Source organism: Chelonoidis abingdonii, chromosome 26 (assembly GCF_003597395.2).
Source record: "Chelonoidis abingdonii isolate Lonesome George chromosome 26, CheloAbing_2.0, whole genome shotgun sequence".
NCBI classification, from domain to species: domain Eukaryota; kingdom Metazoa; phylum Chordata; order Testudines; family Testudinidae; genus Chelonoidis; species Chelonoidis abingdonii.
In genome coordinates this window covers 10,742,855-10,769,092 of record NC_133794.1, presented here as the reverse complement: position 1 = coordinate 10,769,092, position 26,238 = coordinate 10,742,855, and the positions used below count along the sequence as shown (strand labels likewise).

Genomic DNA, 26,238 nt, shown 5'->3' with positions numbered 1-26,238 from the left:
GGAAGGCCCAAAGTTTGTGATAACATCATGGGGGGGGGGTGAGGGTGTCTGTGGCCTCTTTCATCTCAGAGAGATTAAAGATTGTGAAGTGCTGTGACATCTGTTGATGAAAAGGGCTCCGTAGGAGACAGAAATTACTGTTATTTATTGTTACTCTCAAACTACCTGCGCGCAGCACTGTCGAAAGGCAGCTCGCAGCCACCTCTGGACTGGAGGGCAGCAGCTGGCGATATGAGGAGAGGAATTCTGAGCCTGGAAATGGGAGCAAACACCCTGCTCTTTTGAAAAGCATGATGGGAACTTTAATATCCTTACAGAACAAGGCCTTTGCTTTTAAGAGCTCCTCTGAAAAATACAAGCACAGTAAACTTCCTGAGGATTGATTTGTTTGCCATTAGGCTGGAGAGCAGGCCAGGCCAGTGGTCTGTATTATATAGTTCATCGTCCTCTGTCTGACCATCTATGGATGATTCAGGGAGAGTTGCAAGAAGCCCCTTAATTACAGAATAAGGTGCTCAAGAGGGATTTTTCATCCAAACCACTGTCAGTTAGTCTTTGCCTTATGCTCTGTGTCAGGTTTTTATCCATTACAGTATTTGTTTAATATCATGTTTAATGTAACTTGCTATTTTCACTATCCTATCCCGTCTTCTGAATCCTGCCATGAAGATCTCTTCTGGCAGTGAGCTTTGCAGGTAGTGTATAAACGTTTTCATTTGATCAGTTTCATTGGATGTGTCCCTGTGATCTCATGTTAGGAGAGGGTAGATAGGAGCCCCTGTATCATGAGTTATTTTGTGAACCTCTATCACATCCTCTTCTGTCCTGTCACCTCTTGAACAGTCCCCATCTTCTGTGGAAGTCTTCCCAGGCATCTGGTTGTTTTTGATGCCTCTCTCTGAACTGCTTCCAGGCCTATTTTAAGAAAGGTTGACCAAAACTGAGCCTTGGCATCTGAGGCCCACACCGCTGAGCCATTCTCTATGGTTTTATGTGATCTCCAACCTTGCAGAATCTTCTTGTAGAAGGCCAGTTGCCCTGGGCTGTCCAGAGAGTTCCCATGCTCAATTTATGGTGAGTCATGCTGGCTGCTGGAGTGGTGGGGCAGGCACTAGTCTTATCATGGCTGGACTATTGTCATAGGATTGCAGTCTTTTCACGAAATGGAGTAGATTTGATTTATGCCCCCTTTCCTTTATTTCTCCTGTATTGTACCTTGATGCAGGCAGCTAGCCTAGCGGCTCCTGAGCTGAAGATAAAACATAAACTTGTACATAAAGCCCTTAGCAGCTTCTCTTCTATCTGAGTGGTGTCCGGGCCTGCACTTTGTGCTCTGTCTCTGACCTGTAGCTTGATTACACCTTCTGTGCCCTAGGGGAACTCCAGTCAGGAGGCCTTCTCTACCCTAGTTCTGTGTCAGGAGACGCCTGTCTTACCATGTGCATACCTGTGGTTCTCCTAGGCTCCTTGTGCTGGCATCCCCTCGTGGCTTGCAAGCGAAATAGGGCTTGGCCAGTGCCTGGGAGAACCCGCAGAGGCATGATTGTTAAATGTACTTTTCCCTCCAAATTGGTGGGGAGTTGCTGAAGGGACTATGAAACTAAAATCTCCGTTAAGATTTTCAAAAGTGACTAATATTTTTGGCTGTCTGGCTTGAGACAGGCACTTCAAAGGGGCCTGACTTCCAGGGGGTGGGTGCTCAGGACTTTCCGATAATCATCTCCCTTTGAGGCGTTTCACATTGGGCTCCCAGAAATTAAGGCCATAATTATTGTTACTCACTTCTGAAAAGCTTGGCCACAGCGATTTGTGGCTTTCAGAACTCCTGTGCATGGCATGGCACTCCCCCTGCCCCCCGAATATGGGGTATTCAACTCTGCGTCTTGACTAGATTCCAGCACTGGTAATTAGACTTGATTCTTGCTCACTTCCTGGCCTAAACCGTCTTGTACCATTGCTGTGCGCCGTTAAATGGGTGCTGTGTTTGGTTCCTGAGGTGCTGCATTTCAGTGTGGGGTGAAGTGATCCCTTTGTTATACCAGCATGCAAACCACCTGTCTGATCTCAAGGTCTTCTGTAGCCCGCTGCCACTTCTGTAGGTATTTATGCTTAGCTTAGTGTTTGATCCAAGGGCTAGTCTGTACTGAAAAATGGCAGAGCTCAGTGTCTCGAGTGTGAAAAATCCATGGACCTGAGAGAGGTAGCTATGCCGACCCAATCTCTGGTGTCACTGACCTAGCTACTGCCCCTCGGGAAGGTGGATTAACTACAGTGACGAGAGAACCCCTCCCATCGCTGTAGTGAGTGTCTGCACCAGTGGTTCTCAACCTATTTACCATTGTGGACCACATGTGAAGCTCTCCGTGTTATGTGGGCCACATCCACGTGACTATATACTACTATGGCTCCGAGGAGGTCACGTGAGCTGCAACTGTGTGTTTATTGGGTCGCGAGTTCAGAACCACGGGTCTACAGGGAAGCGCTATGGCTGTAGTGTTTTAAGTGGAGACAGCCTCAGTGTATGACAGGAGCTTTGTAAATGTAAATTTCTCACTAACTTAAATGTTAAATGGTTGAACTCAGAGCATTTCTTTTAGCTGCCTGCTCCCTAACTTCTCAGGGTGGGGTGGGAAAAATGCCACAATTTCCAAAGAAGTTGGATGGGAATGGAATCCCCCCCGCGCCCTTCGTGTTGCTGTCAGCTCCTTGAGGCTATGTCTGGTCTAGTGTAGCAGTTTTCAGTCTCAACCTCTCCCCCTCATCCTAGTATTCTCAGACTGCTTGGTGCTGTCTCTTCCTTGCTTCCCACGGAGGGGTTCAAGGTCATGACCTCCTAGGGAGGCAGGGTGACTCAACTGCGCTTTGTGTTACTCTTTTGGCGGTGGGGGCAGGAGCAGTGTCTTCCCTTGTGGGCTCTGCCACAGACCTGGGTTCTTTCCTCCTCCGCGTGGCTGGTTGCAACTGTTCGCATGAGCTTACTGGGAAGCAGGAGCAACGGAAGGTGCATGGCCCTGCAAGTTATCTCGTTCCTCCTAAAAGTTGGAATTCTCCAAGAAAAAAACTTCATAAAGAGACTCCAACGCGAAACGGCAGAATTGGAATTAATTCGCAATCTGGACACCATTAAATTTGGCTTGAATAAAGACTGGGAGTGGATGGGTCATTACCCAAAGTAAAAACTATCCCCCCATGCTAATTTTTCCCCTACTGTTACTCACACCTTCTTGTCAACTGTTTGAAAAAGGCCATCCTGATTATCACTACAAAAGTTTTTTTTTCTCCTGCTGATAATAGCCCACCTTAATTGATTAGTCTTGTTAGAGTTGGTATGGCAACACCCATTTTTTCATGTTCTCCTTGTATATATATCTTCCTACTGTATTTTCCACGGCTTCATCTGATTAAGTGGGTTTTAGCCCACGAAAGCTTATGCCCAAATAAATGTGTTAGTCTCTAAGGTGCCACAAGTACTCCTGTTCTTTTTGCTGATATAGACTAATACGGCTTCTACTCTGAAACCGTTCCTCCAAAGGAAGCTTCCATCGTTCCTAAGACATCGGATCCCCAGGGCTTAATTGAGTGGTTTGGTATTGGGGGACGGGGGAGTTCTTTGGAGGAGCAGGATCTTTAGGATCTTTCCTTGGGATCCAAGGAGCAGCCGCCAAGGGGGACACATTTCCTTGCAGACTGACTCTGGCGTTCCGAGAAGGGGAGCAGCACCTGAGAAACAAGGGGGAGAATTGAATAAAGGCTGCAGAGTTAAAGCTTTAGTGACCACCCCCAGGTTGCTCCCATGTTTGTGAGAATGTGACCTTTTCCTGCCTGTGAAGGTCCCGTACGCGACCGATGCACACGGGAATTCTTCTCTTCCGTCACTCTGGGCAGCAGCGTCGGTGTGTTTCAGTCCCCAGCCCATTTGCCAGAAATGAAATGGACGAGCACACGTGTGTGTCTGCAAATCAAAACACAGCTGTCCGAGCTACTTTTAGGCCTCCCAGCCTTCATGCTCCTTTAACCGTTCTCCGTGTAATGAAATTCTGCCAGTGGCTGGCCTGGGTTCAATCCTCCTTGTCTCTGATGCCAGCTGAAGTGGGCTTGGTGCACCTGTTGCCTTCCCGGCTGGGAATTCAGCCTACATTTTCAGTCTTCCTTTGAACATTCAGGCCTGCTTTTTGTAACCATTTAGAATAGTTAAGATCTCTCACTGTTTTATTCATTCCCCCCAGATCCATTCTGCTTTTTCTGCCCAAGGTGTCTCAAGTGTGAATGGCATAACTTCCCTGCCTCTCCTCTTGAATTCATGTTGGCAATCCTTAATTAAGTCATAGCTGTGTGTCCCCAGTACTTTCCTTCAGAGCAAAGGTAGCAATTTGGTAGTTTGCAGCCTATTTGCCTAAATCCTTTGTTAAATACAGATATTCTCTCAGTGTCTCAGCACTCTGTCTGTGCCTCCTGTATTTTCAAAGAGCTGTGAAATGTATTTGCTGAAGATTTCCCTTCTCTTTCACTGGCTCCCTTGGAATGCAAGGGTGGATTTCATCTGGATTTAAAGTCCTGGCAGCTTTCAACTGTTTTCTCTTTTTTTAATGGAAGAGAATTTAGATGCTGATGAAAGGTGCTAGGTTGATAGCTCTGGAGACTGATTTACTCTGGCTACTGAACTGGCACAGCCTAGACATATTTGAGTAGCAGCTTAACCCACCAGTAAACCAGGACTCCAGATTTAGGGGGCTTGTAGGAGTTACGGGGTCAGTCTCCTAGCCAGTTCAGCCACTGGCTTATCTGAGACTGCTAGCTGTGATGGCAGATTTCTGGGGGGGGAGGGCACCTGCATTGAAATCCTCCAGCTCCTTCCATACAGGCCACCAAATGGCCATTAGAAAAGAGAACCTGCCGCTCCTTGGATTTGGTTCCCTGGAGGTGAAAAGGGCTGTCTCCTATTCCCTGGCTGTGTCCGCTCCCCAGCCAAGACCCGGGGCTGGGTCGGAACCTAGAGGTGAGTAGCATATGGAGCTTATCCCTCTCGGCCATCTGTCCCCTCATCATCAGATGTTGCTATTGCTGTTGTATTTGTCCGTTCCATTTGCTGCATAAACCCTGAGACAAAATGCTGAGCTATTTAGTAACATTGGACAGTAGTTCAGTAAACTGCTGGCCTCCCATCTGGGGTCTTAGTAAGTTTTACTCACTAATACAGGGGTGGCCAACCTGTGGCTCCGGAGCCACATGCCGCTCTTCAGAAATTAATATACGGCTCCTTGTATAGGTGCTGACGCCGGGTTGGAGCTACAGGCACCAACTTTCCAATGTGCCGGGGGGTGCTTACTGCTCAACCCCTGGCTCTACCACAGGCCCTGCCCTCACTCCACCCCTCCCCAGAGCCTGCCATGCCCTCGCTCCACCCCTCTCTCCCCCAGATCGAAACAGCTGATTGGGAGGTGGGGGAGGGAGAGGGAGGCACTGATCAGTGGGGCTGCCGGTGGGTGGGAGTAGCGTAGCCAGGTAGAGGGAACAGGAGGAGCAATAAAAAAAAGCCACCACCTGCTTTTACTCACCTGGCGGCACTCCGGGTCTTTGGCGGCGGGCCCTTCACTCACTCCAGGTGTCTTCGGTAGCACTGAAGGTCCCGCCACCAAAGTGCAGCCAAAGACCCGGAGCAAGTGATAGTCCCGCCGCCGAAGACCTGGTGCGCTGCTGGGTGAGTAAAATAAAAGCGCCGCAGTGGGTGGCACCTTTTTTTTTTTTTTAATCACTTCCCCGGGTGAGTACAAAGGTGCCAGGAAATTGACAAGGTGCCACTTGTGCTCCCCCACTAGCGACGCTGCTGGCTGGGATCAGGGGGGAAGCTGATGCGGGGGCTGCTGATGTATTACTGTGGCTCTTTGGCAATGTGCATTGGTAAATTCTGGCTCCTTCTCAGGCTCAGGTTGGCCACCCCTGCACTAATATCTCACTGAGGTCTGAAGTTTGGAATGAATGGCTGGAATCCTGTGTCGCCCAGCCTATCCTCTTGCCCCCCCAGAGCTTCTGTGTTATTCCAGGGGAATATCCCGTCCCATTTTCCCCTTATTGATTGATCACCTGGCTGATTATCAGATGCGTAGTGTGCTCATTGGCTGAGGTTTTGAGGATCATAGAATCATAGAATATCAGGGTTGGAAGGGACCTCAGGAGGTCATCTAGTCCAACCCCCTGCTCAAAGCAGGACCAATCCCCAGACAGATTTTTACCCCAGTTCCTTAAATGACCCCCTCAAAGATGTCTCTGTCCTTCGTCCCAGGGAGACATTCTTGACTCTTGCCCGGTGAGCAAAGGTGGACGTGATTAAAGATACAAGCCCCACTCTGCCATCCCACTCTCAGGGACTGGCAATCATTGCAGTGGAGTGAGGCAGCAGAGAAACCAGTTCAGGACCATAAAGATCAACAATATATATTTTTTTAAATTCTGATAATCTGACTCAATTTTATCTATCTACCTGCATTTACTCAGGAGGCTCTCCCCTATTGTGAATGATTTATTTGTGCTGTGGTAACATCCAGGAGCTCCGTTTTGCGTGACACCCCAACACCGCCACGCCCTTCCAAGCTGCCCCCAGAGGAGGTGCCGCATACAGCGGATTGTGCAGATGTTCAAAATATGAGCGTGCAGCTCTCTGATCTCTGCTGGGCTTCTCGGTGGACTGGAGTGTGTCCGTCGGGTTGCTATGTTCCTGGTGCATGGCTCCTTCTTGAGGGTGGAAGAAAAATAAGTGGTGGATGCTCCAAAATGGGATGCTGCTTGCAGCAAATGGTGGAGCTGAGGGGGGTCTCCCTTGTCTTGCTTACATGAGGAATGGAAGAGTTACCCGTGTTGGCAATGAAATGGTCTTCACTGGGCATCTTGAGTCCATCCCTCACTGAGCTGAATGGGGCCCTTCCTGCCTCACCAAGCTGTCACCCAGGGTCTCTGTTGGCTTCTCTCTGGTTCAGCGTCTCTGGATTGGTTGGCTCATATTTTTGACTTTTCTTTGCTGCCAGGCCAGCAGAGATGCAGGGCTTTGTCTGCACACACTTTTGTACCAGTTTAGCTAGAGCTGTGATGTTGCACCTGATTTGGTTAAACCAGCGCAGCACTGGGTGTGGCCTACATTGACTTAAACCTGTCTCACTTCACCTTAAGAGATGTGTAAAGGGGGACGTCTACAAAGCAGTTAAACAGTTGCAACTGGCCTGGGTCCGCTGTCTTGGGCTCAGGCTGCGGGGCTGTAATATTGCCGTGTCGACATTCAGGCTCAGATGGGAGTCCCAGAGCTTGGTCTCCAGCCCAGGCCTGAATGTCTACACAGCAATTTTTAGCCCTGCATCCCAAGTGCTGTGAGCCCGAATCAGCTGACTCAGGCCAGCTGCAGCTGTGCTGTGGGTCATTATTCCAGTGTAGATGTACCCAGGGTGGCCTGTTCCTTTAAGGGCTAGGAGGCCTGGGGCTAGCCAGCTCTGTTCAATCTGCCCACTTGTGCTATAAGTAACTGCATCTCCGCCAGAGGGGGCGGAACAGACTGGGGCTGGGGCCCCGCCTGAAACACTGGGCCCCACAAAAGGACTGAGAAGACTGTTGCAGGAGTAGCTCCAGGAAGCAAGCTGGGCTTCTGTGGAAGGCTCTGTAGTGGGATCTAGGAGAGGGGCTGGGATGATGAAAGAGCCTGGGAAGTCAGGGCTCTATCCCAGAATCAGAGAGAGTCCAGAAGGTGCTGGAGGGGGGCAGGCTGGAGAGGATCCCAGACATGACTGAACCACCCTTCTTGTGTGAACTTTTATTTGGACTTTTGTTACCCTGTAAGGCATCCAGACTTGACGTAACTTAGCCAAAGGCCTGAGTCCTGGACAGAGACAGGACATCGCAGGGTCAGAGGTGCGATCTCCAGGGGAAGACCCTGCAATGCTATGCCCTGACGCCAGCAGGTGCTGAGGGGATTGGTGGAACACTAGGTTTAAGCTGATGCAGTGCCAATACACGGCACTGGTTTAGTTAAAAGGGGTGTGATCCCATCCCTTTAGATAAATTGGTGCAGCTTTGCATGTCTTGCTCTGTTTTACTGGAGAAGAGGGTGTTGGCATATGTCGTGTAAATAAAGCAAGTTACACTCAGGATGTACCTAGACCTTGCATGACCGATTTCTCCTCCTTGGGCAGCCGGCCTGCAAAGCTCTGGAATTCTGCTGCTGGTCAGCGTGTGTGTGTGTGAAGAAGGAGCAACAGTAGTGCTTCAAATTCAGTATACATTAAACAAATGTCTGTTGTTGGTGCCCTCGAAATCTAGCCACCATGAGTTGGCTGATGTTCTCAAGGCTTCCTCCCACCCCCCAACGTTTCAGCGGCTAAAGAGGGGGTGGGGGTCTGGGTGACCAGGCCAAATGTGAACGAGTGACCCTGTGATCCTATGCGTAAGGTGGCAATGCCACTTGCTCAGATTCAGGCGGGCTGCCCCCCGGTGAAGGAGGGCTGGGCCAAACCTGAGCAGTGCTGTGACCCTGGGGCACCAGTGAGCAGATTGCAACACTGGGAACAGGGAGCCGAGCCCAGCCAGTCCCATGCAACAGGAGCTACTTCAGCTGGGATAGCGGGTTTGAGGTTCACAGTGGGACAGTCCTGTGAGACATGGGACTGTTGAGAGGTTCACCAAAGTGTCGCAGCAGCAGTGTCTTGAGGAGGGATTGGAAGGAGTAGAGGCAACAGAGCTATGGGTCAGTTCAGGGAGTGAAGGCAAATGCGCAAGAGAGTGTGGAGAGGTTTGTGGGAGAAGCAGACAAACTTGGTTGGGGCTGGCCCTGCTGGCAAAGCAGAGGGATGGTGGATCAGAGACCGTCTCTCTGTCTTTAGCCCCCACTGACTGTCACGTTCCCCATCGCCTCTGGCTTCTCTCCATGATATCCAAATACCCTCGTCCGCATGCAAATACTTTTAGTTCTCTTTATAATAGCGATGCCATTTGTGCTGCTGTATTTACGGTTGTGTCATCAGTTCCATTATAAGACCCTCTTTTCAGAGGGAGATTTATAATTCAACCATTAACAGAAGTCTGGCTATGGAGTTGTATTCAACCTGGGAGGGTACGTTCAGCTCTGAAGTTGGTTTTTATATTATTTTACAAGTGTGATAGGTGAAATCTTGGCCACTCTGATGGCAGCTTTGCCATTGTCTTCAGCAGAGTCAGGATTTCACCTAGCGTCTTCTAAAACTCTGTTCCCTTTTTAAAATATTTTTGGCTCTCTTAGTATGATGGACCTGAGGCTCACAGGTCAAGGGCTTGTGTGCGCGCGTCCAGTATTTATGCAAACTTTGAATAGTTCAATATGCATTTTAAGAAACTCTACTTTTTTTTTTTAAACATCAGAATTCCTTTTTTTGGTTTCCTCCTCTTTGCTCATTCTTACGCCTCCTCTGGGCAGGTCTACACATGAAAGTTGCACAAGTTTTAACATGATTTTACATCTGTTTAGTTAAACTAATGCAAAGGACTGGACATTCATTTTATTTTAAGACAGGCTTATTGCTGTTTAGCTTAAGTCAGTTAGGAAGGGGACTTAAGATAAACTGAAATGAGGGATTTTGCCACCAGTTTAACTAAGGGCTTGTTAACATGAGATAATTGCACTGGTTTAGTGTATGTTGATGTAGTTAATCTGGTGCAGAAGCCTGTGTGAATGTTCCTAATTCAGTGTAAGAGCGCTTATTTGGCTTAGTTAAAGCTGTTCCTAATTGATCAAGGCTCTGTCTTCACTGTAAAAAAAACCCCATGTTTTTACACTGAGATTGCTAACTTGCTGTAAAATCCCAGTGGAGACAAGACAGTTTTTACTTTGATGTAGCTAGCTAAGATCGATGAAAAATATACCTGTTTTGTTCCACTGAAGACTTGACAAAAACGAAACTGAAATAAGCCACTCATACCGAAATCAGTGTCCACACAGCCTCTTGCGCTGGGTAAGTTCTACCTATGCAAGTTCTTCACCTAGACCAGACTTCTGTCTCTTTCTCCCTTTCTCTGCTCACAGTTTCTGTACTGATTTAGCTATATGGGTACAAAAACGCCATAAACCAGCCCTTCTGTTCTCTGTTCTGCCTCTCTCTCTGTCTCCCAACCCCCAACCTCGTGGTCCCCCCTCCCCCCCATTCGCCCTCTTGCAGTTTTCTGTTTCCTCTAACAGCAAAGTAAAATGTGATAAGATTATGATCTCCAACCAAGCAGCTTCTGAGTTTGTGGCCTATCCTCGCCAATTTTCATTGCTATCCATAATGCAGAGGGGACTAACACAAATTAAACTGGCTGAAGCATTGTGTGCAGGAGGTTACAAGACATCTTGATCTCTGAAAGTTTCAATTTGGAAATGGGGAGCCAGAGCAACATAATATTTTAAATGTTACCTGGCACTTTTAGCATTGTGCAAGAGTTTCCATAGAACTGTAATTGAGTATTTGCTGAATAAGAGGATATGCATTAAATATGGTGTCTCAGAAGAGTTTCTAAAACTACCTGTCATTCTTCTGAATACCTCCTTCAGTGTGACTGGCTGTGGTCTCTCATGGTATTTCCCAGCAGGAAGTCCGATCCGGTAATGCAGTTTTAGAGGCAGGAGATGCAGTTTGGTATTTGAATGCAGGAACCTTTTTGGAGTTTACAGTATAAACAGAGAAAGGATGAGAGGAGGATTTGTTTGGCTTATGTTACAAAAGGGAAACTGAGGCCAGGAAAGACTAAATGAGTTGCCCATATTCATACAGGAATTTGTGGCAGAGCCACGATTTGAATCCAGATCCCATGAGTTTCAGTCCAGTGCTGTAACCACACGACAGTGTGATCAGATTGCTGAGACAGGGGTTCCCGCTTGATAATTATTCTTACTTCTGTTTGAAACATGCCGGTTGTTCCTGGTGATCTGTAATTAGATGCAGTGACTAGAATTTCTCTAGACACTGGATTACTCCATTAACACTACGCCTGAAGTGTCGTCGCCTATTGAGCATCAGCGATGTGAAATTTCATCTTCGAGCTTCATCCTTTCTGTCTGATACACCTCCCAGCTTCAAGCACATGGGACCTGTTCACCTGGTCTAGAAGCACAGAAAAGCTCTTACTGCAACATTCCATACGATATGTTTCTGTTCTTGCATTAGCATAAAATTGTGCACTCTGCAATGTTTGTTGAAAGCTTGCGAGAAAACTTTTACATTTGTAGCCTGAAGACAGAGAGAGAGAGAAGGGGGAGGGATAGCTCAGTGGTTTGAGCATTGGCTTGCTAAACCCAGAGTTGTGAGTTCAGTCCTTGAGGGGGCCACTTAGGGAACGGGGGCAAGATCAGTACTTGGTCTTGCTAATGAAGGCAGGGGGCTGGACTCAATGACCCAGGGTCCCTTCCAGTTCTATGAGGTAGGTATATCTCCATATATTATTATTATTAGCATTATTAAGGGTTCTTAGGGAGGCAATCTGTAGGCAAAACCACTGGGGAGGATGTGGGGAGTGAGTCCCCCCTCCTTCAACTTTTATACTCTCCTGATGCCATCGTCCCTTTGGCCCAGGCTCTCCCGTTCTACCTTTCCCTTTCCATCACTTTCTTTAAGGGGTATCAAGTTGGGTTCCCAAAATAACTAATCTCTTTTGTAAATCTTGGCCTAGCGTTTGATGTTTTGAGTAGCAGTCTGGGCATGTTTGCTGAGAATAGCCATGGCTCAGTGGTAATGGATAACTCCGCTGATCCTGAATGTGGTTGCTCAGTCAGGGAAGTTGTTTTCATTAGATTTTGGGGCTGTATTCAATATTTTATATTAGTCCAAAAGAAGAGTAGAAAATATTAATGAACACCCTATATCTTAATATTGTAATTTGTACCTGTTTATTATAGAATATGCCAACTGCACTCATCAGTGAAAGGGCAGCTCTGGGATTTCTATTTATTTTAAATCCATTTCTGTCATGTTGCTGATTTACTTGATGCAGTATCTCGGTCAAAACTGGGAAGAGGAGAGAATTCTTCATTCTATTTTTTTTTTTTTTGAATGAACATAGCTGTTGATAAAACACTTGATCCATGTTAGAGTTCCATAGCTAGGCAGATCATTGTTTTCTGCGCGAGCTAAAATCTTGAGCTAGAAATGATTCTGCCAAAGAGAGGTTTATTTTTGTTTTCTGAGGGCCGAAGCTTTAAGCAGCATGTGTCTGATCTGGTGCCTGTTGAAATGAAGACAAAGCTCCCCAGTGGCGGCAGGGTCAGACCCTATAACCTGTCCTTCGGAGCCCAAAGCTAATCAAAAGAGAGAAGGTGTTCAGATTTCTCTGCTTACTTGCACAGTCCCAGAAGTGGATTTTCATCTTGGCTGGAAGTAGGCTCTGTCAATGCCAGCAGTGTTTAACCTTTGTGTTGGCCCAAGCCTTTTTAAAAATAAAAATTAAGAAGTTCATCTGTGACGTACTGCGGCAGCTCGGTGTGGTGTGCTGAAGGTTTGTGTTATATTTGGGCTGAAATGGGATCAGCAGGCCTCTGATGTGGTGACATTAAGGTCTGTAGAGGGAGTAGGGACCTCGGATCACACTTTCCACCTGTCGCGAAGTGGTTAAGCTTCGTTGTTTAAGCGTAATTCATAAAGAGTAAAGTAGCTACTTCTGTCTTAAAGCACTTTCCATTCTGCATAATGCTAGTTTCTAATCCTAGAAATGCAGGGGTGGAAGGGACCACGAGAGGTTGTCTACTCCAGTCCCTGCCCTGAGGCAGGACCACACATACCTAGACCGCCTTGGCAGGTGTTTATCAAACCTGTTCTGAAAAATCTCCAATAGTAACAGCCCATTATCCCCCTCTAGATTCTGTCCTCTGCAGATCTCAAAGCTCTTAAGAACAGTGAATCTCCTAGTAGGCCTGTGAGGTAGGGAAGCAGGAATTTTATATCACAGACCGAGAGTCTGAAGCCCCTAGAGGGGAAGGGACTTGGCCAAAGTGCCAAGGGACAGAGCTGGGAAAAGAACTCAAGAGGCCTGACTCTCAATGTCCTGCTCTGACAGTTAGACTCTCATTTCTGGTGTCCACAGTGACTTAGATAAGCCTGGCATGTCCAGTATGTTTTTAGAGGGCAAGTGTTATTTACTCTATAAACTTCGACAAACAAGCAGTAAGCAAAAAGGAGGAGAGCGGAATTGAAAAGCCACTAACTACTTTAATTTTAGACCCTAGATGATTTATTGTGACCCCTTCACTGGCAGGTGCTATGGGGCCTGCGTACTTTGGACTTTGCCTTACGTTGCCGGCATTAGAACACACCGCAGCAGGGGGCACCATGTAAGTGCCTGCCGTTAATGTTTGGAGTTGGCAGACGCTGCAGTCTTCACTTTTCCCATCAGTGTTTCTTGCTCTGATGAGGAGGGAAGGGGGAGAGAGTTGCTGTAGTTTGGCCCTTGGACGCTTTCTGCTTTAAAATAAAATACAGGCACATCACAAAAGAGTTGACGCTGTGGCAGAAACTGGCAGACTCTGAAGTGCCAGTGCTTGTTTCCAGCAAGTGACGTGGGGTGGTGACTACTGGCTGCCTTTCTGATGCCTGACTGTGGGATGCTGATGAACTGCAGAGCCTTCTGGGAGGTATGTCTGTAACCTCTTATTACATGTGTGTTGTAGTGGCGCTTAGGAGCCCTAGGCACACGCCAGGATCCTGTTGCGCCAGGTGCTGTACAAATACAGAACAAAACGAGGGTCCCTGCCTCAAAGAACTTACAGTCGAAGTAGAGATTTTGCTGGGCCCTTTTCAGAGTGTCTGGCAGCCTTCTGTTTCAGCAGTGGGTTATTAGAGTGAGCTTTCCCCTTGATAGCTGGAGTCTAATGAAGAGCCAAGCAGCCCCCCTGGACGTGACTTGGAAGAGCCCTGCTTGCATTTCCTGCTCCGTGCGATAGCCCTCTTGTGAATTGGGTCCGGGTACCAGTCAGGTGAGAGGAGCAACGACCTCTGTGGCTGTCTTCACTTCCGTGCCGAAAGGCCATCTGTTTTGGGTGTTCGTTTATTGCATGTGATGAAAGGTAAGAAAACTGTTTCTGCGTATAACTTTGGTGTAGCAAGAGTTCCGTGGGAGTCAGGCAGGTTAACCCAGTTGTAATGACTGGACCAGTTGATTTTTTCTTTGAGAAACCTGCCATGTGACTTCCCAGTATTTGACCAGTGTCCATAAGGAACCCAAATAAACATGATTATCAGTGTACCTTTACTTTGGGTGACATGTGAAAACACTGGCAGAAAAGCTGCTGATACAGTCTCGCTCCGTAATTTAACATCAGGTTCTTAAAATGTCCTGAACGCTGCCGTTTTCCCTACATGCTTTGGCATGCAAGCATTTTTTTTTCAAAGATTTGGGCATTGTAGGCTCTCGAAGTGAGTATTGTAATTAGGATCATTAGCATCTGTATCAATTGATAATCTAGCGTATATCTTGCTTATTTTTCTCTTTCTGGATGACTGCTTTATGTTGCCAGGCAGCTAATTTCTGAGTGATTTTAAAGGTGCAGATATTAAAATGAATTGCATGCCTTCCAACTCTTTCTATTACCTTGCTAAATTTAGACTAACTAGTGCTGCTGCAGAATTGAGATCTCTGGGGATTTTAATAAGAGTCAAGGCAGATAATATCCAGGCTCCTGGAGCAGCAGAGAAGAAAAGTAGCCTCAAATTAACTTTTTGCATCTGTCATCACAGTTTCTTTATTAAACCCAGGTTCTACGAAAAGTCAGAGCAACATGCCTGCTCATTCACAAAGCTGATAATGCAAACCTTATGATAGCTGTGTCTTCGGGACAGATTGGATTAATGATCCAGCCTGATTTTCCTCTCCTAAATCATGTCCTGTCAAAATTCCTCAGCATCCCAGGCTTTCTGGTTGCTCACCCCCAAGTTCCTGAGCTCAGAGCATCTCCTTGCTCTGCTTTCAGATCTCAGGGGGCGGGAGGGGAAATGCTGAGTGGCTGCTTAGCAGATGAGTTTTGCACTTGGCAGCTTGTTTTATTAGAGCAGTTGAGTTTTCCGTCTTTGCAATGCCTTGCTGCTGTCTGCTGCGTATCTTTAAGCCAAAGTGGTGTTTGATACAGTTTAGAGAGGGGAACAGGAGCCTGGCCACCTGGCTTCTAGTCTTGCCTCTGTCAATGATTTGTAGGGTAACTTCGGGCAAGTCACTTCACCTGTCTCTTCAGTTGTGCAATCTGAGCTGTGAGTGTAATAAAATGTTCCTCCTTCACAAGGCAGCTTGAAGGCTTAAATGTTTGCACAGGGGCTTTGAGATCCTACCATGAAAGGTGCTATAAAAGTGCTGTGTGTCTTGTTATTTGAGCTACTTTGCCTGTAGTAAACTCAACTAACATTTAATTTTAAAGAGTAAATCTTTTAACAGGGGCTTCGGACCAGATTTCAAAGGTGTTTAGGGGTCTAAAGATGTAGCTAGGCACTTAGTGGGAGTTTCAGAAATGCCTGGGCACCTAACTCCCCCTGAAATCAATGGGATTTGAGTGCTTGGACAATCCTATTAGACGGCGATCTCCATCTTTAGGTGCCTGGGGCCACAGTTATTAGGGTGTTTAAGTCCCTTGTGAAAATGGGACTTGGCATTTTTGAAAACTTTACCCAAAATGGCCCAATTTTTATTTTAAATCCTGAAAAAAAATGCGGTGTCCGTTAGTGGGTTACTGCTCCAGATCTGTATCTGGCACTTTACAAACTGCAGGTTGAAAGATCCCCAACTCTGAGTGAGACCAGACAAACAAGCCCAGGATGAAACTCAGGGCAGCAGGGAAATGAATGGCTAAGAAGAGAAGGATTGGAAAGGATGCGTGTCCCAGGATGAGCAGAGTCCACACATCATCCTCTTTGACCTCATTACTCAGCTTGTGAGGAGGTGTCTCCCGTTGATTCTTGGGAATAGCCAGTTGGCTGCAGTTATCCCTGGAAATGAAACAACGGCCCAAACTGATGTTCAACTGGAGAGAATAGATCGAAAGTGAACTTGCCAGTGGCATGGAAAAGAAGCAGTGAGAGAGAAAAAGGCATCTTTTAAAAAGTGGAAATCAGATCCTACTGAGGTAAATAGAAAGGAGCATAATAAGCACTGCCAAATTAAGTGTAAAAATGTAATAAGAAAAGCCAAAAAGGAGTTTGAAGAACAGCTAGCCAAAAACTCAAAAGGTAATAACAAAATGTTTACGTATATCAGAAGCAGGAAGCCTGCTAAACAACCAGTGGGGCCGCTGGCCGATCGAGATGCAAAGGGAGCGCTTAAAGGCGATGGTCATTGCGGAGAAAGTAAATTAATTCTTGGCTTCAGTCTTCACGGCTGAGGATGTTAGGGAGATTCCTGAACCTGAGCTGTCCTTTTGTAGGTGACAAATGTGAGAAATTGTCACAGATTGAAGTGTCACTAGAGGAGGATTTGGAATTACTTGATGAACTTAACAGTAACAAATCACTGGGACCAGATAATATTCACCCGAGAGTTATGAAAGAACTCAAATTTGAAATTGCGAAACTATTATCTATGGTTTGTAACTTGTCCTTTAAATCAGCTTCTGTACCCAATGATTGGAAAATAGCTAATGTAACGCCAATATTTAAAAAGGGCTCTAGAGGTGATCCTGGCAATTACAGACTGGTAAATCTAACGTCAGTACTGGGCAAATTAGTTGAAACAATAGTAAAGGCAGGCTGATGCCCGGAGCCTAGCCGAAGCGTTGCCAGCCTGAAGGAGGTGGCTGCAACTAGAAAAGTTACAACCAAATGTGCCAAAGTGGTCTCTGATTCCAGGAGCCCAGTGTGAGGTGTCCTTGGGAGCCTAATTTTTTCAGAATTGCTGAGCTCCCCCAGTTCCCACTACCATCAGCTGGAGTTTGCGGGTGCTTAGCACTTCTGAGAGTCAGCCTTGGGATGTCAGAAGTTGAGAACCCCAAACTAGAGGCTGTGGTTGAAACTTTGATTTGAATAAAGAACTTCATGTTCAGTAAGTGAAATGAAAGCTCAGGTATGGGAGCAAACAATGCATTCTGAAGCAAATCCCTAATTGGCAATTTCCTGCTGTGTTTGGGTGGCAGGGAATTACATTGGTTATATACAGTCGCCATGAAGCGTTATACTGGAAACATGATTAATCCATCCTTGGTAAGTAGCAGTTTAATAGAGACATGCATAGATTTAGTTTTCTGCCGTAGGGCAGAGGGTGGAATAGACACTTTCCTTCCACCCAGTGTGGCATTTAAAGGGACAATGTTGTGTAAGTTGGATTAGAATGTAGAGTTAAGTGATTATAAAATCTAAGATAAATACAAGTGTCTGCATGAACTTTTAAAGTTCCCAGTGAAAAGTTCCTGCTGTTTGGCTGTAACTATTCTTCTCTGGCGATTTCAGCCCAAACATTGTCGTTCTAGTTAAATGAACTATTAAAAGCACTGCTTTAAAGTGGTCTGAAAAAAAGCGATTCTGAGGGGATGGGGGGCTATCAGAATCTGGGAGCAGCAGCTTTGGTAACTAGTTTTTAAAGTGTGTTCCTCAGTGACCTGGCTCGATTTTGAATTATGTTTCTCTGAGTGGGACTGTGGCCACTTCCTCTCACACACTTCAAGCACTAATTAAAAGAGAGGAATTATTTATTTCTCCAGTGTTGTAATGTGCACAGTGCTTATCCGACACAGGCACAATAAAATGGGGTCCTATTCTTGGTTGGTCCCTTAGGCACCATCATAATAAACACGATTGCTATTAATAATGGCTAGTCTAGTTTCATTGTCTAAGCCGAGGGAGGTGCAGAAAACAAAACTTGTCCAGTTTCAATGCACTAAAATTATGTTGGTAAGGAAACTTATTTTTTAAAAACAAGACTTTAATCTGATGGTGGTTTTAAAAAAATAAATGTTTGTCTGCCTGTAATCTAAGGTGTGTGTGGTCATCAGAACCTCACCTTAGACTTCTGGCTCTCAGGATGGATGGGAATCAGGAAGTCTAGATCCAATTCCCAGCTCTGCCCTAGGTGACCTTTAGGAAAGATGCAGAGAAATTGGAGAGATTCCAGAGGAGAGCGACAAAAATTGTCAAAGGTTGAGAAAACCTGGCCAACGAGGAAAAGTTAAAATCTTGAGAAAAGAAGACTGAGCAGGTGACATGATAAGTCTTCAAATATGTTATGGGCTATTATAAAGAGGACGATGATCGTTGTTCTTAGTGTCCGCTGAAGGTGGGACAAGACATGATGGGCTTCATCTGCTGCAAGGGAGATTTAGGTTAGATATTAGGAAAAACTAGCTAACTCTCAGGGTAGTTAAGTACTGGAACAGGCTTCCGAGGGAGGTTGTGGGATCCCCATTGTTGGAGGTTTTTAAGAGCAAGTTGGAGAAACACCTGTCAGGACTTGTCCAGGTTTACTTGGTCCTGCCTCAGCACAGGGGGCTGGACTGGATAAACTCTCGAGGTCCCTTCCACCTGGATGTTTCTGTGATTCTGTATCCTTGGGCAAATCACTTCTCTTCTCTTTGCTCATTTTCTCATCTGCATAAGTGGGAACATGCTACTGACTCATCCCAGGGGAGTGTTGGACTTGTTAATGTTTGTAAGGTGCTCAGATGCTGCAGTGAGTGGGGAGGAGGAGTCTATAAATTCCTAGATAGAGCTTGAGATTCCCAATTGTTAGCGCCTGGTTCAGTAACATCAAAAACAGAGAGAGAGAGACTCCTGGGCAGCGGGAGACAGGCACCTCATCATCCTCGTGAAGAACTTGTCTGTGGGGTTTTGTGGCAGTAGATCTACCTGACATCTAAGAAGGTGTAAATGAAAGTAACTCCCTCTGTAACCCATTGTTAGCTCCTTCCCTAGACAGAAGCACCCGGAGATGAGCAGGTGGGCTCTCGGGGTAGCGCCTCATTGGCAGAATGGCACCTCTTAGGCCACTGCAGTGAGTCTGGGTCAGAAGTCCTGGTGCGGGATTTAACACAGATCATCCCTCAAATTAGAGCACTGCCGACTAAGTTATGTACTGATATGTCTCAGATAGCTCTCCCTTTGAATATTGGCCACGGAAGGTTTCTTCCTCTATCTGGAGGAAAGGAACCATGTCAGATGCCTTTCAAAGTGATGTTGGGGTTGCTATTTACCATAAGCAACTCAGCATTCTCTTTGGAAACCTCCCATCTGTGAACTGGCTTCTCTGACTGTGCCCTAGAAAGGTGCGGGGGGAAATCTCTTGTCTTGGTTCAAAATGTCCAGTTTCTCTTAAAACAATCCCCTGCACCTTCCCCTGTTCTCTAAGCCCTAGTGAACACGATAAAAGACAACACAACCTAGTTCTGCCTTTTGAGTTCCTAAGCAAAAGTGAGGCTTTCTCCTGCTGAGCCTTGTTTGCGTTCCTGAGTGTGGGTAGCTGCCGCAAAAGCATTGATCAGATTTCCAAGACAGTTGCAGTGTCAGAGTGCTGGGATTCCCTTGTATGCATCTTGTCAATAGGGCACATGCTGGTGTGTTATTCTGTAGAAAGCCCAATTTCATTATGTATTGGGAGCGCATTCTGGGTTTGTGCACAGCAGATTGAGTCACTGCTGACTCCCATTGAATTTCTCTCCGCTGATTGAGTGTGGGCAGATACAGCCTACTCATTAGACCAGCCCTCTTATATCTTTTTGAATTAAGTTTTAAAATTTTTCTATTGCTTTGACATCGTTTTCTTTGAGAGCCTCGTTTCTCCTGGGCCGAGTTTAGACACAGAGTCCCTTTGTTATGGGAGATGTCTCCTTGTGGCTTGGAAACTGACCTGGTTTGGAAGACTTCATGCTTCTGATCCTGCTTGAAAGTGTGGCTTGTTGTCATTATTCCCCCCATCCCAAAACAAATTGGGTGAGTGTATCGAACCTGGCAACATCCAGAATGATTTGGCATTGCAAGAGAAACTCGCTGGCCCGTGTAAGGCTGTGCATAATTGTGTCCGCAGTATCTTGGTGAAAATCCACGCCCCTCACTGTTCTAGTTATACCAGGTCAAAAAAATGTTTGTAGTCAGCCTTGAAAGTGCTTTGAGGCTCTTGTTTGGAAGCTGCTGTAAGACCCTTCTTCCTGTTTGACATGTCATAAAATGAATGATTTAGACATCATGGTTGCAGGGAATGCAAAGTAAACCTTGGTCAGAATCTTTAAGCCTTGTCCTGCAGGCAACTAGAGGCATTTTCCCACTTCTGCAGCCCAATGTAAGTAGTTGTCTGGGGTTGCAGACAGGTGGATTTGTAAAATAACCCCTCCCTCGAAACAAAGGCTGGTTCCTGCCTTATCTGCAGGTCTGTCTAGTGATGGTGCTAATAGAAGTAGCTGAGCTGGAATATTATTGGAAGTGATCAGACAGAGACAGGATTTGTATCCATTCCAGGGGTGTCTCGTGGTTATTGTAAAGCACGTAAGGGTGCTGAGCCGCTTGGATTGCTAGAATGGCTGAGTGATCCCAGGCCTCGTGAAAGGGGCTGTCTCGTGCTGCCGAAGGAACCCATCTTATTTAAACGGTAAAGCAAGTGAGGGGAAAACATTCTTAGTTTAAACAACGAGGAGTCCTTGTGGCACCTTAGTTTAGTTCAAGTTTCCTGGCTTGGCAGCCATCCTCTCTTCAGGGCATGGTACTGGCTTCCTCCTGGGCTTGTCTGCGAACTGGCCAGTGTGTTGGCAGTGCTCTAGACGTAATACATATTTCATTACTTTATATATAGCAATTCTCCAGAGCTCTGAGCAAGCCAGGCGTCTCCCCTGGCACAACTCTGCCGGTGAAATTTATCCCTGTTCCCTCTTCACATTTTTCTTTTTTTTTTAATGACTAGCCAAAAAAAACCCCCAACTTTTTCATGTAAAATAAGAGGATATTTTAAAATTACAGTAGCACAAAAAAAGGACCCGTCCCCCAAAGCACAAAACTTGAACCCCTCCCCCCACATCATGGGCCACCGGTGATTTTTGTTGTATTTAAATTGTCAGTTGTCCCTCTCAGTGCAATCTAAGGTGAAGCTCAATTAGGTCAGGTCATCCTGTAATGCCTTTCAAGATGCATTTGCAGTGCAGGAGCGCTGTGAGGGTTATACCTGTACGGCTGCTGTTGTCTCCTGCTTTTGGGTACAGAAGAGTAGTCTTTCCATTCTCATACAGTGGGTCCCTGGTTCTTCCTGCATTGTTGAAAAGAGGGTTTCTAGACCGCAGCTAAACATGAAACAATTGTCTTGAGATGAAATATACTCAGCTGTATTGTGTCGCATGCTGCAGGATATTCATGCCTAAAAGATAAGTCTCAATCTGTGGCTTGAACTGCTGGAAGGACTAGATGGAGTCGATGCGGTGTGTCTCAGGAATGACTAGATTTGCCAGTTTAATACTTAAAATCAGTCTGGAGCCAGTATACAATAACACACAAGAAAGCAGTGAAAAATCCAAGGGCTCCTGAAAGGGAGGGTCGCGACTGGAATACTCTGTGTCAGACCTCAGTTGGGTCATGCGTGTACGTATCTAGCAGCAGCAGCAGTTCTGTAGCCTTTTCCAAACTTTTAAAGGGGTGCCGTCAACTTGAAATCTAGTCATTTAAAAAACATGAGGTGTTTCGGGTCCCACGCCTGTTTTCATGTCTCCCCTGCCAAAATTAGTGAAACTGTGGCGTGGCCCTTGGTTTCTTCTCCCCGCCTTGCAGTGAGGCACTGAACACAGATCATCCACTAGGATCAGACTGGTATGTCCTCTGTGTTCTGTTTCTGTGCATATGCTAATAACTGGGATATCTGGCCTGTTTTCTGCTTTTGCTGCACCTCAGGGCATTGATGTTGTTGGAATTGCACCTTGCTTTTGAATAATTTCTGGCTGGATTTCCATGGATAGAGATTCTATGACTAGAAATTCCATGCTTGAATAAGAGTATAGCAGAAGAAATATAATTCCACCCACCTGACCAGGATGGTGACCGTGATTCTGAAATGCTCAGGGAGATTAGAGAGGCTACAAAAACAGAAGACTCAGTAATAACGGGGGATTTCGGCTGTCCCCATATTGACTGGGAACAAGTCACCTCAGGACGGGATGCACAAATAAAGTTTCTAGACAGCATAAATGACTGCTTCTTGTAGCAGCTAGTCCTGGAGCAAACAAAGGAAGGGACAATTCTTGATGTCTTAGGTGGCGTACAGGTTCTGATCCAAGAGGTGAATGTAGCTGAACTGCTCAGTGATCGCGACCATAATGTAATTAAATTTAACATCCTTGTAGGGGGAAAAATACCAGAAGAACCCACCACAGTAGCATTTCACTTCAAAAAGTGGAACGGCACAAAACTGAGGAAGCCAGTTAAAGAGAAATTAAAAGGGGCAATCACAAGAGTGAAATACCTACAAGCTGCATGGAACTTTTTAAAAAACACAATAACAGAGGCTCAAATTATATGCAGAGCCCAAATTAAAAAAAAAAAAAATGAGGACCTACAAAAATGCCACCCTGGCTAAACAGTAAAAGAGGTGGTTAGAGACAAAAAGACATCCCTGAAATACTGGAACTCAGATTCTACTGAGGCAAACAGAAAAGGTCGTAAACTCTGGCAACTGAAGTGTAAAAGTATAATTGGAGAGACCAAAAAAAATTTGAAGAGCAACTAGCAAAAGACACACAAACTAAGCAAAAAAAAGAAGTTTTTAAAACTAAATCTGAAGCAAGAAGCCTGCCAAACAATCAGTGGGATATCTGAGGTGCTAAAGGAGCTCTCAAGGAAGACAAGGCTGTTGTGGAGAAACGATGAATTCATTTGATCAGTCTTCACTGCAGAGGATGTGAGGGAGCTTCCCACACCTGAGCCATTCCTTTTAGGTGACAAATCTGAGGAACGGTCCCAGATGAAGGTGTCAGTAGAGGAGGTTTTGGAACAAACTGATAAATTAAACAGTAATAAGTCACCAGGACCAGATGGGAATCACGCAAGAATTTGTCAGGAACTCAGATATGAAACTGCAGAACTCCTAACTGTGCTATGCAACTTATCGCTTAAATGAGCCTCTGTTCCAGCTGACTGTAGGATAGTTAAAGTAATGCTGATTTTTAAAAAAGGCTCCAGAGGTTATTCTGGCAATTACAGGCAGGTAAGACTCTCTTCAGTACTGGTCAAATTGGTTGAAACTACAGTAAAGAACAGAATGATCCGACCCACAAACGAACATGATATGTTGAGGAAAAACCAATTCGGCTTTTGTAAAGGGAACTCATGCCTCACCAACCTATTAGAATTCTTTGAGGGTGTCAAATAACGTGGAAAAGGGTGAGCCACTGGATACAGAGTACTTGGACTTTCGGAAATTCTGTGACAAGGTCCATCCCCGAAGGCTCTTAAGCAAAGTAAGGAATCATGGGATGAGAGGGAAGGTCCTCCCAGGGATCAGTAACTAGTTAAAAATTAGGAAACAAAGAGTAAGAATAAATGGTCAGTTTTCACAGTGGAGAGAGGTAAGTAGCAGTGTCCCCCAAGGATCTGTACTGGGACCAGCGCTGTTTAATATATTTACAAATGATCTGGGAAAAGGCGTAAACAGTGAGGTGGCAAAGTTGTGGACAATACACAATTACTCAAGGTACTTAAGTCCAAAGCCTGACTGCAAAAAGTTACAAACCTGTCTCACAAAACTGGGTGTCTGGGCAAAAAAACAGCAGAAGAAATTCAATGTTGATGTATGCAAAGTAGAGCACACTGGAGAATATTATCCCAACTACCCATTCAAACTGATGGGATCTGAATTAGTTGTTACCACTCAAGAAAGAGATCTTGGAGTAATTGTGAATAGTTCTGTGAAAACATCTGCTTGGTGTGTGGTGGGCAGTCAGAAAAGCTAACAATATTAGGAACCGTTAGGAAAGGCTTAGATGTTAAGACAGAAAATATCATAATGCTACTATAAAAATCCGTGGTATGTCTGTATCTTGAATACTGTGTGCAGTTCTGGTCGCCTCATCTCAAATAAGATATATTAGAATCGGAAAAAGTACAGAGAAGGGCTAATTAGGGGTATATAACAACTTTCGTATGAGGAGAGATTAAATAGACATGGGCTGTTCGGCTTGGAAAAGCGACATCCAAGGGAGGATATGAGTGAGAGCTATAAAATCGTGACTGGTGTGGAGAAAGTGAATAAGGAAGTGTTACTTACTCCTTCACATGACACAAGAACCAGGGGTCAACCAATGAAACGGATGGGCAGCAGGTTTAAAACAAACATAAGGAAGTACTACTTCACACGCTGCCTAGTCAACTTGTGGAACTTGTTGCCAGGTGACGACATGAAGGCCAAAAGTAGAACTGGTTTCAATAAAGAATATGTTAAGTTCACGGAGGGTAGATCCATCAGTGGCTATTAGCCAAGATGGTCAGGCACTCAACCCTATGCTCTGGGTGTGCCTAAACCTCTGCCTGCCAGAAGATGAGAATAAGTAACAGGGCAGGGATCACTTGATAATTCTTTTCATTCTCTCTGGGACACCTGGCACTGGCCACTGTCGGAAGACAGGATACTGGACTAGATGGGTCATTGGTCTGACTCAGTATGGCCATTCTTACATTATTATGATTTCTCCCTTAATTGTAGTCTCCAGCGATCTCATGTTCTTTGCAAAGGTGGTTTCCCTCATAGTATTCTCAGCCTTAAGCTGGCTGTCCAGCAACATTGGGATGCTCAAACTCTTTACAAGGGCCAGGACCCATTTCTCCTACCACCTCTGTCACCGGTGACCCTTGTTCTTTGTATGACAGAAGGCTACCCCATTGTGGCCTTGATGTGGTGAATCTGGATGGAAAATGGGAGAGGGACAGAAGCAGCAAAAGCTCGAACTGAAAAGTACCATCAGCATCTTTCTGGCCTCCATTTAAAGCCTGGCTATTTCTAGAAGTTTGCAAAGCAATTTGAAACAGGCTTAGCTAGAGAAATGGGTCAGTTACAGTGGTGGGAAACTATCACTGTTGCTGCTTCCCTATGGATAATGTGCCGTTGCTCTGCTTCTGTCCCTTAACGATGCAACTCTGGCGTCTGGCCAAATGTACCCGGCTTTTTTTCCCCATCTCCTCTGACTCCTCTGAGCATAGGATTTTCCCAAATAGATGGGTCCATGTATAGAACACGGGCTTCACGTGCTCAGATCCCAAAGGTGATGATGGTGGTATTTGGTTTGTTTTATGGTAGCACTTGGAGGCACCAACCAGGAGCGAGGTCCCATTGTGCCGGGCACTGCACAGACACCCGAGATGGTCCCTGCCCCAAAGGGCTTACAGCATTATTTGGCAAGACAGCGAAAGGATGAAGGGAAAGACGGGATCTCCAACCAATCTATATCTCTCATCACTGTAACACCTCACAATCTTTAATGCATTTATCCTCACAACACCCTAATTAGAGCAGAGGAGTTATCCCTGTTTTACAGATGGGGATCTGAGGCACAGAGAGAGGTAGTCATGACCCAGGAATTGAGTCCAGGGTTCCAGACTGCTGTCACCCCCAGCCCCGCCAACCTTTCTGAATAGAGCCGAGAATTATCCCAATCCATTAGCAGCTCTCGCTTTGTGACCTATCTTTTAGAAATGCTGAGCAACGCCAGCTCCAGTTGATTAATGGGAGAAAAGGGTGCTCAGGGTCTTTGAAAGCAGGACGTTTATCATCAATGCCCCTCTCCCCCCAAACTTGACAATAACCTTTTCCTCCTGTAAAACAATTCCTGTGTTGTAGAGCAATTTTCAGACCCCCAAAAGTTAGTGGTGAGCACTCCTTCCCCCATAGAGAGAGTCTGCCCATCTTTTTAGTTTAATGTTTTGTTTCTTCAGTCTCTGTCAAAACTCAAACAGCGAAAGGCCTTAAATCAGGCCATACCAATGGGCTGAGCCAAACAGAGAAAATGTTGACTCCCAGGAAGAATGCGTGTGAACACATGCGAACCTCTGTGGCCACAATCAAGGCTGAAGTTGGTTTAGCACGGTCCTTGAACTCTCTCCAAGTCAGTGCCATTACGACATGGATGCAGTTGAGCTGCTCTGTGAAACTCTCAGCTCCTCTCCAAGCCAAAGTCTATGTGAGGCTTGGTGGACACCAGCTGTGTTCTTACTTGCCAACTCTTGGGGTAGCTTGTAATATTCTTCAAGCCCCTGCTCCTGAAGTTGGGTGATGATGGGAGAATTTCACCTTTCTTTAAGGGGGGAAAAAAAGGTGTCTAGCCCTCGCGGCTGCAGA

At 45.9% G+C, this 26,238-nt stretch overlaps 1 protein-coding gene across 2 annotated transcripts in view; it reads left to right on the top strand.

Moving 5' to 3' along the window:
* The first annotated feature begins 13,832 nt into the window (after positions 1-13,832).
* Positions 13,833-26,238, top strand: part of R3HDM2 (R3H domain containing 2) — a 108,407-nt gene continuing 96,001 nt past the window's right edge. The window contains exon 1 of one of the 2 annotated variants that reach the window (XM_075061127.1): positions 13,833-13,951. The gene's annotated coding sequence lies outside the window, so the exon portion shown is untranslated. Of the gene's footprint in view, positions 14,042-26,238 lie in introns of both variants that reach the window. The other variant, XM_075061125.1, reaches the window with a different exon arrangement.